Here is a 12,385-nt window from a genome sequence, read left to right on the forward strand (position 1 = left end):
TATGAAATATACATCAATGTGAACAGATTCAGTTAATCATCGAAAGCAATTTTGAATAAATGTGTCTTAAGAAAAGTTTTGAATTGGTGACAGTCTGACAGTTTTTTTTTTACATGTATTAGTTCGTTCCAAAGTGCAGAAGCTTTGGAAAAAGTACGATGACCATATGAACAAAAGTTGACACCGAAATAGACAAAAGGTTTAATCGTGAAGATGACCGTAGATCGCTTGAGGGTTTGTATTCCTGGATTAGTTCTTGCAGATAAATTGGAGGCAATTCATGAATGCATTTATATATTCTAACCAGTATAGATGCTTGAAAATTAGCTATCTTTAATAGCAACATAACGTTAGTGGATACTTTTGACGCCTTTTTTCTACTTCTGATTAGACAACGCAAGTAGTATCAAATGTTTTGTCCTAGGTAGAACGAGGTGGGGGGGGGGGGGGGGGGGGGGGGTTGTCGAGATTCATGTCACTTCCCGTCACCCCCTTCTCATTTAACCCTTGCGAATTACATCTTCCAGTCTGTTTGATAACGAGTCATGAGTACTCCTTCCGGATCAAAGCTTTGTCTTCCATGCTTAGTAATTATTGTCAAAACGTATACATTATTATATCAGTGACACAGGATATACCTCTCATAGAGAAGTATAGACTCTTCATACCCATTATTACTGCACCTTTAATTGCATGTTGTTTTGCACCATTGATCTATGTTGTACATAGTTTTAATTGACCTACGGTTCTAGAATTTCAAGCTGAACTACCATGTCACGCTAATATCAACAATGATTACTTTTTTGTCGTTCGAGAATAAACTGTTACGGCTTTTTTGAAATCATGACCAATCTCCAATGGTATTTGATTATGATTCACAGAGGTTATGATCAAATAATTTTGTCACCACAGCAGCAACTGAATATCCTTTGAATTTGCAGAATTAGTTTGTTTATGCTCATTTGTTATTGATCGCCATTGAAACTTTCCATCTTTTTTCTGAACAGTGCCAGAGTCTTCAATTCACGCCTCTCATAATAGTTTCTATCACGATGGATAGGCAGATGTCTAGAATGATGTGATCTAATCCCAACGTACCCGCTTCGTGTCCCCTTCATGAGCGTAATCCTTGCTTTGCCACATTTGACCCAGATTTTGAGCCAGATAATGATTTTGGGGTGAGTTCTTGGGAAGCACATATTATAGGAAGTTGTATCATAATCGCATTAACGGGAATATTGTTTGGCATTTTTAAAGTTTATTTTAAGTTGGTGTAATTCTGTATGTTCTAAATTATTTTGGGTTTTGTGAAAAGTATTGTGGTCATTACCGGAAGTACAAATCTTAAGGACGACTCAATATGCCCCCCCCCCCCATCCGCATAAGCCGATAATTGTTTTCATCCTAGTGCCACGTCAGCGTGAAATCTCTATATGTTGCTACGGTTTGTATTAAACTTGGTAACGGGCGATAACTTAACAGAAAATGAAATATTCACTGGTCTTCATGACATTCACGTAGAGGTGTTTGTACTTCTATAGGCCTGAGAAATGTAAATGAGAGTGCATACCTCGGCAAGTTCACCAAGTCCACCATGACTACTTACGTGCTTGTGTGAATCTCTGCAATGGTAAACAAAAAGGAGTCCCCGCCGGGAGTAGTGATTATATCCAGTGACCGGGGAGGAAGGGGGGGGGGGGGGAATACTACAAGTTCACTTGTTATGTTGTTTCTGGTTTCGAACCCGGGTCACCAGACTACGAGACCACTGCTCTACCGACTGAGCTATCGCGCCACCTAAATGATATCTATGTATGTTGAGCAGTGCCCCAAGGGAAGAGGCACTTTGGAGGAAAAGAATAGATATCAATGCTATTTATGAACACGACAAACGGGAGAGATGCCCCTGACTACGTCACAATTCGCTGATCAAATCCCCAATTTGAGATTCACATGGATTTAGTAATTTCATATTTCATGATAGTGGACCAGCCAAAAATTAAAAATGGCTCAGAATGAGATTCGGCATTTTGTTTGTTTGTTTTTTGTTTGTTTTGTTGTTGTTGTTGTTGTTGTTGTTTTTTTTTTGGGGGGGGGCAGCCATACTAAAACTCTTGTACATACCAAGGAATATGGTAGGGGTAGAGGTCGCGCGCATATATTATTACGAATTTCAGTTTTTGCTGAAATTTTGAAAGAATGTCAAAATACATGCTTCTTCTCTTTTTTACCCAATTTATATTATCTGATAAAGATCATTCAATTGATGTAATTTTCGTTATGAGTTTGAAGTAATTAACCTGCTTGATATACATTTGGATGTTGGATATTACACACATAATATGTATGGCACAATGTAAAATAAAAATGTGTTTTGATTATACTATGTGGTTATAAAAACTACCTATATTTCGGAGTGTTTTACACACCATAAATCTGTCCATTGAAACATTTGTTTCTTCATTAAACATATAATTGATCTTATCTTACCACACACAGAAAAGGAAAGGATCAGACAATGTGAATGATGAGTCAGTTTACGTTATTCAAAATGAATTAATGTTTTTTTTTTACAGGATGCGCATTTTGATTGAAAAACTTTATACATGTACATTGTTATGAATATGCACATTATTGGATTGTAATATGTTAATTCCAAGAGATGACTTGTTGTTTTTAGATGATCGAGCTAATAAACTACGAATCAAAGGTAACGAATCGTCCGATTTCGTCTTGATTTTCGAATGTATTAATTTGATTCTAAGTTGCTGTATGGGATTATTTAATCGGATTTCCCGACCCAGCAACATCTTTTTATTAGTCCCTTTAATTGCAAACTATCGCCACTCTGTTATTCTGCTTTCATTTAAATGAACTTATTACAAGGGTTGGATTGCCCTACATCTCTCTTGAACCTCATCAAGTGATCACTGCGCGGTTCGGCGGGGAGCAGACAGCTGCTCATTATACAGTCAAATCTTCTTTAGCTACCACCTGGGGCGTCGCTAGACCTTTTTCACTGAGGGGTGTAGAGGCCAACGATTACCCACACAACTAGCCACCAATTACCGACAAGATTAAATGTCCCAATATCTACAAATTTAACCCTAAAAACCTGGAGTCGAAGGTTAAATTGTTTTTCCTATAGACTATCTATAGTACATGCGTTTACGCTAATGGTCATTTTCCTCGACGACATAAATATACGAATTATTTCGTCAACTTTATAGTCAGCATCATAGTTATATATTTTAATGCAGGCGCGGAGCTAGGATCTTATTTTAGGGAGGGGCGGAAGTGAGCAAGCGAATCATTAGGGTGATAGGCCTCCCGGTCTCGACTGTTAATCCTTGTCTGAATGAAGTTTCCCCTCCCCCCTCCCGCGCGAAGCGCTGAAGTTTTGGCGTTTCATTAAATTATCAGAGAAAGTAGACGATTCGTTGAACCGTGCTCGACTCTTAATCCGTGTCTGAATTCAGTTTCTCCCCCTCCCGCATAAAGCGCGGAAGCTTTGACGTTTCATTAAATTATGAGAAAATCAGACGATTCTGTGTACTGTTCTCGACTCGTAATCCTTGTTTGAATGAAGTTACCCCCAACGCGCGAAGCGCTGTAGTTTTGACGTTTCATTAAATTATTAGAGAAAGTAAACGATTCGTTGAACCGTGCTCGACCTTTAATCCGTGTCTGAATTCAGTTTCTCCCCCTTTCGCGCAAAGCATGGAAGCTTTGACGTTTCATTTAATTATGAGAAAGCAGACGATTCGTTGTACCGTCCGCGACTCTTAACCCTAATTTGTCTGAATTCAGTCTTCCTCCTCCCGCGCGAAGCGCGGAAGCTTTGACGTTTCCTTAAATTATTAGAGAAGCAGACGATTTGTTGTACTGTTTTCGACTCTTAATCCTTATCTGAATTCAGTTTTTCCCCCTCCCGCGCGAATCGCGGAAACTTAGACGTTTTCTTAAATTATTAGATAAACGAAGACTATTCGTCGTACCGTTGTTGACTCTTAATCCTTGTTTGAATTTAGTTTCCCCGAAAATGTTAAACCTCTGATTTCTTTAGCTGATATTATAGGAAAGTGAAACTTCGAGAAAATACAAGTATTGTAGTCGTAGTCACTCTCGAAGTCGTCACAGCGGATAAAAAGTCACAGTTCGTAGGGAAAAAAACTTGTCGGCCGACCGATAATATACATCTCACCGACTTCAAACTTCTGCATTGATATAGTAATACCGACACAGCTGGCCCGACACAGTTATAATTATTTATCCGTGTCTTTCTTGCTCCTCCTACGAGACGACTCCACCCAACAACCCCTCTCTCTTTTACTGCCACTCCTCCTCTCTCAGACTCTTACCTCCTCTCTCTCTCCTCTCTTTCACTCCCTTTTCTTTTGTTTCCCTTTTCTTTTTTTCCCTTTTCTCTCTTCCTTCTTTTCTTTTATTTCCTCTCCTCCTCCCTCTTTTTTCTTGTTCTTTCTTCTCTTTTCTTTCCTTCCTTTTCCTTTCTTTCCTTTCTTTTCCTTTCTTTTCCCTTTTTTTCCCCTCCCTTCCCTTTCCCTCTCTTTTTCCCCTCCCCCTGTTCTCTTTTTTCCCGACGGCAGCGCAATTTTACCGACAATATCCTGACAGGTGGGGGGGGGGGGTGTCGCACCCCACACCTCCCCCCTTTGGAGACGCCCCTGCTCATAGAAATGTATAGACTCTTCATACACATTATTACTGCACCTTTAATTGCATGTTGTTTTGCACCATTGATCTATGTTGTACATAGTCTTAATTGACCTACGGTTCTAGAATTTCAAGCTGAACTACCATGTCACGCTAATATCAACAATGATTACTTTTTTGTCCTTTCGAGAATAAATAGAAAAAAAAACTGTTACGGCTTTTTTTGAAATCATGACCAATCTCCAATGGTATTTGATTATGATTCACAGAGGTTATGATCAAATAATTTTGTCACCACAGCTGCAACTGAAATCCTTTGAATTTGCAGAATTAGTTTGTTTATGCTCATTTGTTATTGATCGCCATTGAAACTTCCCATCTTTTTTCTGAACAGTGCCAGAGTCTTCAATTCACGCCTCTCATAATAGTTTCTATCACGATGGATAGGCAGATGTCTAGAATGATGTGATCTAATCCCAACGTACCCGCTTCGTGTCCCCTTCATGAGCGTAATCCTTGCTTTGCCACATTTGACCCAGATTTTGAGCCAGATAATGATTTTGGGGTGAGTTCTTGGGAAGCACATATTATAGGAAGTTGTATCATAATCGCATTAACGGGAATATTGTTTGGCATTTTTAAAGTTTATTTTAAGTTGGTGTAATTCTGTATGTTCTAAATTATTTTGGGTTTTGTGAAAAGTATTGTGGTCATTACCGGAAGTACAAATCTTAAGGACGACTCAATATGCCCGCCCCCCCCCCCCCCATCCGCATAAGCCGATAATTGTTTTCATCCTAGTGCCACCTCAACGTGAAATCTCTATGTTGCTAGGATCAAACGGTTTTTATTAAACTTGGTAACGGGCGATAACTTCACGAATCATCTCAAGTGGGAATCGGCTACCAGAGGTGATCTTTGATTTGAATGCATCCAGAAATATTCACTGGTCTTCATGACATTACGTAGAGGTGTTTGTACTTCTATAGGTCTGAGAAATGTAAATGAGAGTGCATATCTCGGCAAGTTCACCAAGTTCACCATGACTACTTACGTGCTTGTGTGAATCTTTGCAATGGTAACAAAAAAAAGGAGTCCCCGCCGGGAGTAGTGATTACATCCAGTGATCGGGGGGGGGGGGGGGATAATAAAAGTGCACTTGTTATGTTGTTTCTGCTGAAGCACTTTATTAGTATTAGACAGGACCCCTTATTATTAATAATGATGAATGGAAGAAGTGACTGTTATTCATTGGTTACAGAACACCATATAGGATAAGATGAATTTTGGTATGAGGCATGAGGTATGAGGTATGATTTGGGAGTTGTCAAGGTCGAAATAACTAAAGATGGAATAAATCAAACTTTGTGTTATTTTGCGAGGATAAGATGAATATGGAATAAATGACTCTCCGATTATGTGGATTTATCTTGCTCAGGCGAGTTTCACACATGGCTCATATAAATATCAAGAAAGATATTGTAATTGGAACCTCTTGTAGCATGTTTAAAAAATCGAACCATAATAGATAAATACTCTAAAAGAAAGCAGAAAAATGAGAGGAGCAGAACGACATCGGACCCCCCAATAAGAAACTGCCAATGCCCACATTTCATGTCCTGAAACATCCCAGAGTACTAAAGAAGAACTTGTCAATTGCACTCAGCGCTCCAAATTCTTTTTTTGCACTACTATATGTCTAATAACTTTTGTCCAGTTAATATACCGATATACGGGCCAAAATATGAGGAATATCTACAATAAAGCACCTTTTTGGCTCAAAATTTATATTTCACACACTACATCACTCATTGAAATTGATATTCGGATGAAGGCATTTTAATTATCCATCTGTTGACACCAAATACATGGTGATTAGAGGTTTTAGTTACAAGTTACCTTTAAAACTCGATGTGAACACACAAAAACAGGAGGCACTTTTTTGGGTCCAATTTTTCAGGAAATATTTTTGCGCCGACTCAGTCAGCCGGTGAATAAGCGGGGGGGGGGGGGGGGGGGGGGTGGGGGGGTGAGACCATTTTTTTTTTCGGACCTAATTCGTGAGATTTTTTTGTTGTTGTTGACCCGTCAGCCCCCCCCCCCCCCCGTGGATCCACGCCTGCAGAGGATCCAGCCGGCGTAAAGGGGGGGGGGGGGGGTACCCAAATCTTAATACAAAATTTAGTGCCGACTCAGCCGGCCGGCGAATAAGCGGGGGGGGGGGGGGCGCTTTTGTTTTTTGTTTTATAAAGGTTAACTTCACGTTATTATCCTATTTTTTTTATCGTTTTGGGGCTGGGGGGGGGGGGGGGGCTGGGGGCCCGGGCCGGAAGAATCGCTACGTGGATCCGCCCCTGCAGCCAGTATACATTTTCTTCCAAAATTGTTTGGCACTTGACATTTATTTGTAATCTTGAACATTCAGTGTAAGTTTTGTTAGATTCTGTGAGAATTGATTTTCTTTTTTTTAACCAGAACTCGAGTTTATCGTTAATACATGTGTGGGCAAAAATGTTGTTTTTGTGGAAATCAAATCAATAAATTTGGGTTGCTTTAACTTTTTATTGAAAAGATATATAAACCACTCCCTCGCTCAGGAAATTGTTTTTGTACATAAGCGAATTCCTGGAAATTTAACAAAAAATGCACTTCTCTGATTATGATATATGGAAAATAATGTTTTTTGATAAAATTCAATTTTTCGTGAAAAATCATAAAAATCATGTTTTTTATTTAAATTTGCGATGTTAATTAATCCTAAATTCTTTGAAATTGGTATAAAAATGTAGATTATTTAACTCTTTTTCATATGACACCAAACTCTTGGTGGTTAAAGATTCCCTTAAAATATTATTTGCGCGATACAATTTTTTAGTCAAAAGGATCGCTTTTTGGGGGGGGGGGCGCCCCCTGGCCACACCCACCACTTAGAACATGCCAGACAGTCAATTTGGTATATGGAGCTATGCGATCTTTACATCTGTGCACATGAAAATTGGTTTCCTTTCCAGCTAGGTTAACCCCTCTGGCTATAACTTTAAAAATTCATAACTTTCATATTTTAAATCGGATTTTAAAAACCAAGGGTGGACTTCCCCTGCACACGTTCTCAAACTTCTCACTTGACTGTTTGCGAAGTTATAGTGTGAGGAACTGTTAGTACAAACAACAGTGGTCAAATATTCTTGCTTCCTTATCTGATGAGTGAACTAATATTTATATTTGAAGAGTTTAATTCCAAAAGGGGCTAAATTCAATTAGGATTTTTTGAGTAATAAAACAAAATCTTGCCAAAGAATGGAACTAGTCTGGATTAACTTCCAGTTCCCATTAACAACTTTACCTAAATATTAGTTGCACATATTAACATGTATATCTTGTATATTGAATATTGATTGATTGATTTTATTCGCCAGGTCTTCAACATACAACAATATAGAAGAATAACAGATCAAAATTAAGTCAGCTTGAACAGGATAACCCACGAAAGCTCGTGAGCTTATTTCCAGTCGAATGAAACGAGTTTGGATTTAGCAACTTTTGGAGTGAAACGAAAGTTTGCTATAAAAAATGTCTACTTTCGAACCATATTTTCAAAATGCAATAAAGTCACATATTCATCTAAAAAAAAATAATCAAATTTAGTCAAACGCGGCTTTAGCCCCATTAGGAATTAAGCTTTGAATTTACCAACATGCTCAAGAATAAAGGGAAAACGCCCTAGGCACTATAGGGAAAAATTACAATTGATCTGGTTTTCATAGCAAACAAACGGGGAAGGGCCTGAACAAATTGACTATAATTATGAGAGGGAACGCAGACACAAAATTATTTTGTTGTTTGATAAACAAATATTGTTCCTTTCTTTTCAAATATGAAGTATACGATCTAACCTTTTGAAATTAACAAAAGTAAAAGAAAACACAAAAGAGCAAAGTGACCGAGAGTTTTTGAAAGGTGACCCTTTCAAAAACGCAATTCATGGCCTTGATACTAAAGTTCTGGCGAAAGAAAAGGCGTTGTTTGCAGGGGCGGCGATTTCTTTTCATGACCGGGGGGGGGGGGACGAAATACGAGGAGAAATTTGTATTCCGTTGGTATCACCAGTGGCGTAATGGAGGGGCGGGGGGGGGGGGGGCAGAAGAAAAAAAATCCGCCTCACCACTATTCCTACGCGTTACGTGCAGGCCCCGCGTTATTTTCAAAGTGGGGGGGGGGGGGGGGGGGCTAAAGTATTTACGATCAGGTAGAGTGTAGCGTAAATTGGCGTGGGCTCTAGGGGCAGAGCCCCGGCGGGTGTCAAGGGCGGAGCCCCCGGAAGTTCATGAAGCTCAGGGGCTTTAGGCATTAAATTACGGTCAGATGAGCATTCAGGGGCCCACACTGGGGCCCTTGGTGGGGTCCAGAGCCCCGGAAGCTGGGGGTATTGGGCAGTTAATTACAGTCACTGAGATGAACATATTTTGATACCTTATTTGTGACACTGGAAGGACAATAATTGGCGTGGGATCCAGGGGACGGAATTTCAGGGGTTTAGGCATTAAATCACGGTCAGATAAGCAGGGGCCCGTCATATGGCCCCTGGAGGGGTCCAGGGGTCAAAGCCTCCGTACGCTCAGATGTTTTAGGCCTTTAATTAAGGTCGGGTGAGCATATTTTGAAACCTTATTTGTGACACTGGCAGGCCATGTACTATTCTTTCTTTTTTTCTATTTATCTTTGACATACTTTTACAAAATAGTGGGGGAGGGGGGCTCGAGCCCCTAACCTTCCGTTCCGTGGGTCCTGACATGTAGGCTTCTTAATAAGCATATGTTTTGCCTGACTGTAAATTTGGGGATTTTTATTGTCCAACAAACGCAAAAAAAAAAGTATAATTTACACAAAAGTGAGGAAACATCACGAAAATCATGTCATTTCAGTAACATTTCTAAATCACGGGTTTTGGATTAGAAATAAAACAAGTTTGAGTTTTATTTGGGGGAGACAAAATTAATGTCCCCCCACCCCCATCAGTACGCTAGTGGGTATCACGGTGATACCAACGGAATACAGGTTTTCTACAATATTTACTGTACATTCTAAAGGATATTATGCGAGCTAGAAGATTTTTGCATTTTATTAGTCTAAACGCTGGGGGACGTGTCCCCCCGTTCCCCCCCCCGTCATAACTCAACGTGCTTTCATTTCTAGATTAAAAGATTAAATAAATACTACAAGATTATATTTATACAGCTGTTATTTTTTTCTTTCTTCTCTTTACCTCTTCAGAGGAACTTTATTGTTCCATTTCAAAATACATATATATATATATATATATATACAGGCGCGTACGCAGGGGGGGGGGGGGGTTTGGGGGGTTAAAACCCCCCTTTGGAATTTTTTGTGTGTAAACCCCCCTAAAAAAAACCTAAAACCCCCCCCCCCTTTTGGATTTTTTTTTTTTTTTTTTTTTTTTTTTTTTTTTTTTAATTATTAAAAAAAAAAAAAAAAAAAAAAAAAAAAATTATTCCCATGGCCGACCTAAAAAAGGTGACCTTACCCCCCCCCAACGGAGCAAAATGTCAAATTTCCAAATTTCGAGACCAAAAAAAAAAAAAAAAGTGTCCTTTACCCCCCCCCCCCCCCCCCCACCCCCCCCCCCCCCCCCCCCCCCCCCCCCCCCCCCCCCCCCCCCCCCCCCCCCCCCCCCCCCCCCCCCCCCCCCCCCCCCCCCCCGCTTATTCAGCGGTCGGCTGAGTCGTTGCGATTTTTTTGGGACCAAAAAAAAAAAAAAATGTGTCCTCTTACCCCCCCCCCCCCGCTTATTCAGCGGCTGGCTGAGTCGTTGCGAAATTTTCGGACCGATTTATAAATGTTAAAACCCCCCCCTTGAAAAAATCCTGCGTACGCGCCTGTATATATATATATATATATATATATATATATAAGCAAGTTTAGTGAAACTGCAATTTCTGACAGTGCTCAACTGTAGGAGCAAATGTAGATATAGGAGTTGGAAGGTTACACTTTATTGGTACGAGTTATACAGACTGTTTCGCCAGAAGGCTCATCAGTAACTAAATACATAATACAATCATGGCGAAGTTAAAAACACTCATGTGCAGTCAGGCAAGAATACAAAAGAGACACAATTGTGTCTCTTTTGTATTCTTGCCTATGTATGGTAGTGAAACATGGACTTTAGCGTCTGATACTAAAAAGCGTTTGGAAAGGGTTTATAGGGTTAAATTTGTAGATATTGGACATTTAATTTGTCGGTAATTGGTCGCTAGTTTTGTCGGTAATCGTTGGCCTCTACACCCCCCCCCCCCCCCCCCCCCCCCCACTGAAAAAGGTCTAGCGACGCCCCTGCTTATGTATGGTAGTGAAACATGGACTTTAGCGTCTGATACTAAAAAGCGTTTGGAAAGTTGCGAAATGTGGTTCTTAAAGGTAATACAAAGTTTTGGGAAATTTTGGAAATTGGGTGGGTAGTGAATCTTTACAATTTTGATATATTTGGATGCCCCTGTGGATGTTTTATAAGCACTAAAAAAATTAGCCTCTAAAAAATTTCTGTTTTCGAGAAAAATTGAATATAAAAATTTACCGGTGCTCCCGGTAAATTTTGATAAATTTCAAATAGCGCCTATGGCCGTACATTGGTAGCTGCGACCATGAAAATCTCAGAATATGAAGTTGGGATATATAATTTCCAAACGGGAATGTCTAATCGCTCGATTTTAGTCAAGAAACATTGTTTCATAGGTATATTAATATCTTGACCTTGAGAGGGAGCTATACAACATAAAGAGTTTATTATTTATAATTTCATAACTTTAGACTCGATTTCAACCGCGACAACGATCAATGTATATTGTAGGAACGCATATGCTTCCAATATGTTATTTTGAACCAAATTCATGACCCCATACCAAAACTTTGTAATACCTTTAAGAAGAATGATGAAAATCCCCTTGACTGACAAAGTTAGTAACGAGGAAGTTCTTACACGAGCTGAAGTGCAAAGGAAAATGATACGTAGGATGTTGATTAGGCAGTTGAAGTTCATGGGTATAAATTACACGTAAAGAAGGCCTAGAGAATATTGCTTTGACAGGGAAAATTGTGGGAAGAAGGAGTAGGGGAAGAAGGAGGATACTTTGGATGGACAGTCTGCATAAATTGTTGGAAGAGAGAGGAGTGAAAGAACTGGGAGTGGTACTAATACAGAAGGCTAGGAGCAGAGGCTTGTGGAACAGCATGATCGCCAAAGTCAAACGATATGGCACTAATAGAGAGAGAGAGAATCAGCAAAACAAACGCCCTTGGGAAAACATCAAAAGCCACTTGAAGAAAGCAAAACGTAAATATAGATTTAAGTATTCAAGGTATCCGTGATGAATTAAATTATATATAAATATTCGGAAAAAACTGAAAGCCGCACACCCACACCACACAAAAACGGGGATTTACCATAACGCGCATACATTGTGATCGAACTATAGACGTGAACTCAGGATAATTATCTTAGGGTGCGTTTATGTTCAACTTTTGCAGGCCAGAATGAAGCTTTTGTTACGCGTTTAGTAAAAAAACACGTTTGAGTCCTTTCTCAACGCTCAACGCAACGCTTCTCTCTATTTCCTTCTCTTTTTTTCTCTTCTCCTTTCTTTTTTTTTTGTTGTTGTAATTTTCTTCCTCTTTTTCCTTCTCTCTTTGTCTGTTT

The sequence above is a fragment of the Strongylocentrotus purpuratus genome, unplaced genomic scaffold (genome assembly GCF_000002235.5).
Source record: "Strongylocentrotus purpuratus isolate Spur 01 unplaced genomic scaffold, Spur_5.0 spur5_scaffold_5, whole genome shotgun sequence".
NCBI lineage: Eukaryota > Metazoa > Echinodermata > Echinoidea > Camarodonta > Strongylocentrotidae > Strongylocentrotus > Strongylocentrotus purpuratus.